The 6,596-nt window shown below is 47.5% G+C and overlaps 1 non-coding gene across 1 annotated transcript; it reads right to left on the bottom strand.

Annotated features, from left to right (window-relative positions):
* Window positions 1-967: 967 nt before the first annotated feature.
* TRNAV-CAC (transfer RNA valine (anticodon CAC)) lies at window positions 968-1,040 on the bottom strand. The gene has a single exon. It is a non-coding gene; the product is annotated as a tRNA-Val (tRNA).
* Window positions 1,041-6,596: the final 5,556 nt, after the last annotated feature.

Raw genomic sequence — 6,596 nt, 5'->3', positions numbered from 1 at the left:
TGCATTGCTGAACGCAGATTCCCGATGTTTGGGAATCTGCGCATGTGCAGAACGGGGCTGTGAGGTCCCACGCAAACTGGCAGCAGACTGTCAGTGATTTATAGTCTGTTGGCATTTGTGGGCGGGGAGGGGGCGGTGATGCCCTCCATTTCCTGAAATGGAGGCGTGCCACCGGCGTTGGGGGGGCGGGAAGAAACCAGGATCTCCGTCGGCTGACAGAGATTTCCTGGCCTCTTCCCCTAAACTGCAGTGGCGGGCTGCGGGACCCCATGGGTCACTGCAGCTGGCCGATGGTGCGCAGATTATCCGATACTGCGTTGGACAACGCAGCTCGGTTAAGTAATGCACAGGAGGCGTGATGCCTCCTTCTGCATTACCATATCTACAAGGATATCTGCGTGCAGCTTTGCAATTACGCTTACAGAATCAGGCCTTGTGAGCGAGCGTATGACACCTATGGAAAAATGGGTAAGTGTTAAAAAAAAGGGTGAGACTGTCTTACGGGGCAATAGAGGTGATAGGATACAGAGATGTTTTTTTTAAGCTTTACTATATTAACCACAATAACTAGATGTATACCATATATTTTATAATAAACATTTGAATATAAATATTGATCATACATATAATTATATGACAGATTGTATTTATTACAGAAAATATTTTAGTTTATTCAATAGGTGCATGTAATTAATACTGTTATTCAGTATTACATCTGTATCTTAAATGCATAAAGGCATTCCTATGGCTCTCTAGCTGGTGTGGATGTCCCGTTCGGACAACTAGTTAACTTTTACATCTTACCATTTTCTACAGAACATGTATGGGTAACATAACATAGTACACCTGGTGTAATATACTGTAACATACCGGGAGGCAGGATGTTACTGCACACACACAGCTGTCAGGGCGAGGCTTGTGTTTGGAAACCAACAAGCAAAACACAATTAGATTGGCACAAAAAGCGTGTTTCCGCCCGGGATCGAACCGGGGACCTTTCGCGTGTGAGGCGAACGTGATAACCACTACACTACGGAAACCTGTCGGCTGTCCCTGCTCTCATTCAAATGCTAACTTTCATCTACAACGAGGAACTTCGGAATAAACCTTCGCTTATTGCAAGAAATGGAATTATGCTATGTTCATTGCGCACACGTTATTAATACATTTATTTTGTTTTAACTACAACATATACAGAATATGTGAATCACACCCAGCAGCACTGATTCTGCTGCTACGCATACTGTATACATGGAACGTTCTGAAACGACTGTTTCCATGGTTACGCGGTTGTTGCTAGACTGGCTCAATTCTAGGCTTAGCTCGTGCGTCGTCTTATAAAGGTAGTATTACATAGGGATCAGATATGTTCTTACGTACAGGGGGAACGAGTTCTCACTGATCTAACAGCTGCAGTGAGAATAGATTTACACACACATATCATTGGTGACTGCAGGTTTTATACTAATATGTACTGCAGTGTTGTTGTGTCCTACTCCACTCTCCAAACTACATACACTCTCCCCAACTCCTCGTCCCAGGGTGTACAAACTGCTGCGCAAAACACGCAATCTCGCGCCTCAGCTCCGGCGAACATCTAGCCGCACTTCCGCGCACTGAGGAGGCACGTGGCGGGTCCCGACTCCAGTCCCGCCCCGAGCTGCTCCAGAGTCCAGCCGTGTGGATGCTGTCTGATGCAGGGAATGAGTGCCCTCTGTATGGCCTCCACTGTCTCTGATGTCACAGCCCTGTGGATGCTGTCTGATGCAGGGAATGAGTGCCCTCTGTATGGCCTCCACTGTCTCTGATGTCACAGCCCTGTGGATGCTGTCTGATGCAGGGAATGAGTGCCCTCTGTATGGCCTCCACTGTCTCTGATGTCACAGCTCTGCCGTCGAGTCATGTGTCATTGAGTTTAATGACTTGCAGCCTCGGATGTTCGTGTGGATGCAGCACTATCATGTACTGTAGATACGTTTTCTCTTTTTAAACACCGTATAAGATACTGGGCTGTAATGTCATTAATATTTATTGTTCTGTCTTATTCACCTGGAGTCGCTTAATGTCATACTTGTTCACTTGCTATAACTTCCCTCTGGGAGATCCCTTAACCAAGGTGCAGTTTCCAAATGATGGCATCACCTCTGCTGTCTGTGTAATGGGGAAATTTGTGCCATCGTACAGCAGGTGTTGGGCCACAGTGACACGTTTGACAAAGTATGGGCATGTTTATGGGATGGCAATTTGATCTAAACATTTTGCAGAAGGATGGACACTGCATACTTAGGTGTGCATTTTTGTTTTACCAGTGGGGCACAGAATGTACCCCTGCCTGTTTTTTTACATTACGTCTGAGGTGGAAGTAATGGGCATTGGTCAGCAGGACTCCTTGTGCACCATCCTGGTACAATTTCTATAGGTTTGAGCTATTTTATGCATATTAATAACAATTGATGGTATTTACAGGTAGACACTAGAGCATACCTCCAAACTGTCCTGATTTGGGACAGTCCCGCTTTTTGGACACTGTTTTGCCATCTCAACTGCAGGCTGCAGTGTTCCGTGTTGGAGGAGGGGGGCTGGGAGGAAAAGCGGTATCTATTCATTAGAGAGAGGGAGTAGGGGCATGGGAGCACTGGGCAAGTCCCCAACATGACAAAAACGGGGTGCATGTCTTGTGGGTACGACATAAGAACACGCCTATTGCACTGAGGCCAAGATCCCATTTTCAGGGGCGCACAAAAGGGCTTACCTCTCTTTACAGAATGTTGGGAGGTACAGTATGCTAGAGGGTGGGGTCGGGGTTGGTGGAGAATACTTACCTGAATGCCGCTCTGTTAGATGACACTCACATGACCGCTGGGACCAGTATACACAACTGAAGCCAATGTTGCCTTCGGAAGCAGGTAAGTCACCGCTGAGCCACCAGGGATGATATCAGTGTCTACATGCTAAATGTCGACATGGTCAATGTCGACACTATGACCATGTTGCCATTCTCACGTCAACACTTCGACTGTTGACCAGGGCTGTAACTAGGGGTGTGCGAGTGGTGCGGCCGCACAAAGCATAGCGCTCTGTGGGCGGCACCGCCACTCATCCACAGTTTCTGCATCTGGCCAGCAGGATGTCTGTAACAGGGTGGCAGTCGGGATGCCGACCGTCGGCATCCCTACTGTCTAATCCTGGCAGGGGTCTAATGACAGGCGTCGAAATCCCGACACCTGTCATTTTACCTACGCTGGGAGCCCGACGCCTGGCATACCGATCGAAGGTAAGCCAGGCGGCGGGCGTGGACAGCCGCGGCAGGAGAGGGTTAGGGTTAGGCACCCATCTGGGAGACTAAAGGTGCCCACACACATACCGACTTGCTCCCAATCAGCCAATGTACACGATTTCCCCTGAACTCTCCCTGAACTCTCCCCAGGCAGTCGTGGTCACGATTTGGAGTTAAAAATGTCCAATCTGACTTAAGATCTATCTTGCAGCCAGTGCATTGTATCCCAGATTGGCTAATCTGCCCTACAGCACGGCAGATCAGAAGATGCGATGTACGACGAGCGGGGACGCGCATCGGCATCGTGATCAAGTTTAGAAACTCACGATTTGGCCATTTTTTACATGATCTGTCGTCACGATTCGTCGAAATCGGCCAAATTGGATGAAAAGTCGGTATGTGTGTGGGCACCTTTAGGTTTAGGCACTTACGGGGGGGTTAGGGTTAGGTACTTGGGGAAGAGATTAGGGTTAGGCACCCCTAAGGGAGGGTTAGGTTAGTAAGTAGTTAAAATACTTACATGTCGGGATCTTCACTGCCGGTGCCCTGTAACGGCACCCTGGTGCCAGAATCTCTGCGGCAGTGCCGCCTGGAGCGTCCTTAGGATGCTCCAGACGGTCACAATGCTGCCCTTACAGCCCCCAGCATTGCTGTAATCACCCACTCCCGGTGCTAGGTGCAGGCCACGACCCCTCCACGTGCCATCATAAGGAGGGGCGTGGCCTGCACCGAGCGCCGGGAGCACTAGTTAAGGCACTGCTGTCGACATTATGAATGACGACATGTTATACCACACCATCCACTCACTCATGATTAATGTAAATCAGGGGTGGGGAACCTTTTTTCTGCCGTGGGCCATTTTGATATATATATAACATTATTTGCGGGCCCAGTGCAGACCACCCCCCATCCGTGTGATGTCACACAGGGATGTGGCCACAATCGCCAGTGATTACAGCAATGCCCGGAGCATACTGAGGATGCTCTGGATATCTGGGTAGCTGTAATGCAGCGGTGTGACCGTCTGAAGCGTCCTAAGGACGCTCCAGGCGGCACTGCTGCATAGATTCTGGCTGCATGGTGCCATTCTATGCACCCTGCTATCCAGATGAGGCTAGCAGAAAAAACCTCATAGGGCCAGACCAAATGATTCTGGGGGTCTTATACGGCCCCCGGGCCTGAGGTTCACCATCCCTGATGTTAACCATAAATGAGACTAAACCAAGCAGGAATTTAGCAGAAATATATATCAAGTGGATATGATTAAAGATGTACTAAAGATATAGGAAGTTGGACTCTTAGGTGAAATGGCCTATTTATTAAACTCTTACTCCATTGAAAACACCAATATTCACCAGAGAAAGGGTAATTGAAGTTCAGAGCTATTTATTAAACAGCTTAATCATTGATTTCTCTGATATTAATATGGCTAACGGCAGATGCTGCCTCCTCCTTAGACCTCTATAGGGTCGGATATGTTACCCAATTTATCAAGCTCTGAAAAGCGTCTCTTTTCTCTGTGCTTTTCCCAGGTAACATACTATTTTTTGGTTTCCCACTGGGAAAGTTCTGGCAAAAAACAGCACCTGCACATGCACAGACTTTTGACACAAAGGGGCCCATTTATTAATGATCGCATTTGCAATGCGATCTGGGCGTGGTATGAGTGCCCACGATGGCATTGCAGGATGCGATCATACCGCCTGGATGTAACAAAAAGCACCCACAGGGACTCCGATGTACTGGGAGTGAAGTGACCGCGTCTCGTTACTCCTGTGCTGGGACTCCACGCATGCTCCGCTGACATTGCCAGGGGAGTTAGTTTTTGCGATGTGTAACCCATAGGCTACAGTGAGCTACCGCCATCTTCAGATCGCATCGCATTCCAGGAGTTGGTAAATATGGCAGCATTGCATCCCCCGTAGAAACCTATGGGGGTTGCGGCTGCTGGCGGGAATGGAGGGATCTCAGCAGTTATTGGAGATATATGCTGCAGTCCCTCTGTCATACATTCGGGGAGACTAAATATTTGCGGTTACCCCCGAAAACGGGTGTTCTCGTGGAATAAGCTGCAAAGATTTCTTGATAAATGAGCCCCAAAGAGCCTGTAAATATTTTTCTGCCTCTCCACACATTTAGGTTGTCACTTCTGGTGTCATTCTCACTCAGAGCGAACCAGCACCACACACGTTTCTTCTGCAGACTGGCCCGATGCTCGGGCTCCTGAGCGGTTTCAGCGTCAGACCCCGGCAGCAAAGGGGTCAATCCAATTGTTTGCGAAAGATGCAAGTTGCCGTTGCCAAGGAGTTAAAACGCTGGCAATGGCACCGCACCTCACGGCACTCTCCAAGCCCGAAGTCGCACGATTTTGTCCAGAGCTCTATTTGCCCAAGAACTTTTGTGCGAGTTTGGGCTGCCGTCAAATGCGGCTGTTGTCGCAGATAATTGGATTGAGCCCTATGACGGAAACTGTCAGGTAAGGCTGGGAGCCTGCATAGTATAGAATGCCTTTGTTGGATCATAACTCAACCCCTTTTGCCATAAAAGTGATCTGAGATCATATCACCGATGAGCAACATCTTTTCTTGTGATACTAATTGGGTTGCTCACTGTTGTTGCCATATACCTGTTAAAATCTGTCACATGGGTCTCACTTGGAGAATACATTAGCGTTGTTACAAAGGCATTTGTCCCTGTTTGCAGAGGCATCTCCTGAGAATGAAGCGTAGATTTGCTTGAATTTCGCTGGATAGACAATCTAGGTGCGCCTTTGCAAAATAAAGATATTCTGTGGTGCTCATCAGGTGTAAATGACCTTCACTATAAATAATGGATTGAAAGGTGCACATTTGATAGGTGGAATAGATGCAGCCCTAATGACTTCTGACTTTGATGAAGCAGTTAACACATGAAGGAGGCTCCAAGGAGCAAGTCATTTAGGGGGAAAACTTAAACCACAGCCCTTCGCATGAGTCATTTTTGAAAAAGTGGTACAGCATGTTGGTGTGTACCATAGTATATGTACAGCAGTCAGATAGGTACAGTTGTACACAATTACATTCTCTACTGTACATGTCTGCATTTCTTGCGGTTATTAAATGACCCTTACATGTACTTTAAAACAGCAGCATAAACTGTACATTATAAATTGTTAACGCCTCAAGAAAGATTAAAGTCGAAACTCTTTGCTTGCAGTACCTGTGGTGTTTAGCAAGACTTTTATTAAAATCATCAGGAGAAGCTATTCAGAGAAAAGTGCCTATGCTGGGAGTACCATCACTTCAGACTTTTCATTCTGTATACTGTATATTCACTGTGG

This window comes from Taudactylus pleione, unplaced genomic scaffold (genome assembly GCF_031769625.1).
Source record: "Taudactylus pleione unplaced genomic scaffold, aTauple2 ptg000556l, whole genome shotgun sequence".
In the NCBI taxonomy this organism is placed as follows: domain Eukaryota; kingdom Metazoa; phylum Chordata; class Amphibia; order Anura; family Myobatrachidae; genus Taudactylus; species Taudactylus pleione.
Note: the sequence above shows the minus strand (reverse complement) of the source record. Positions and strands in the feature narration are given on the sequence as shown.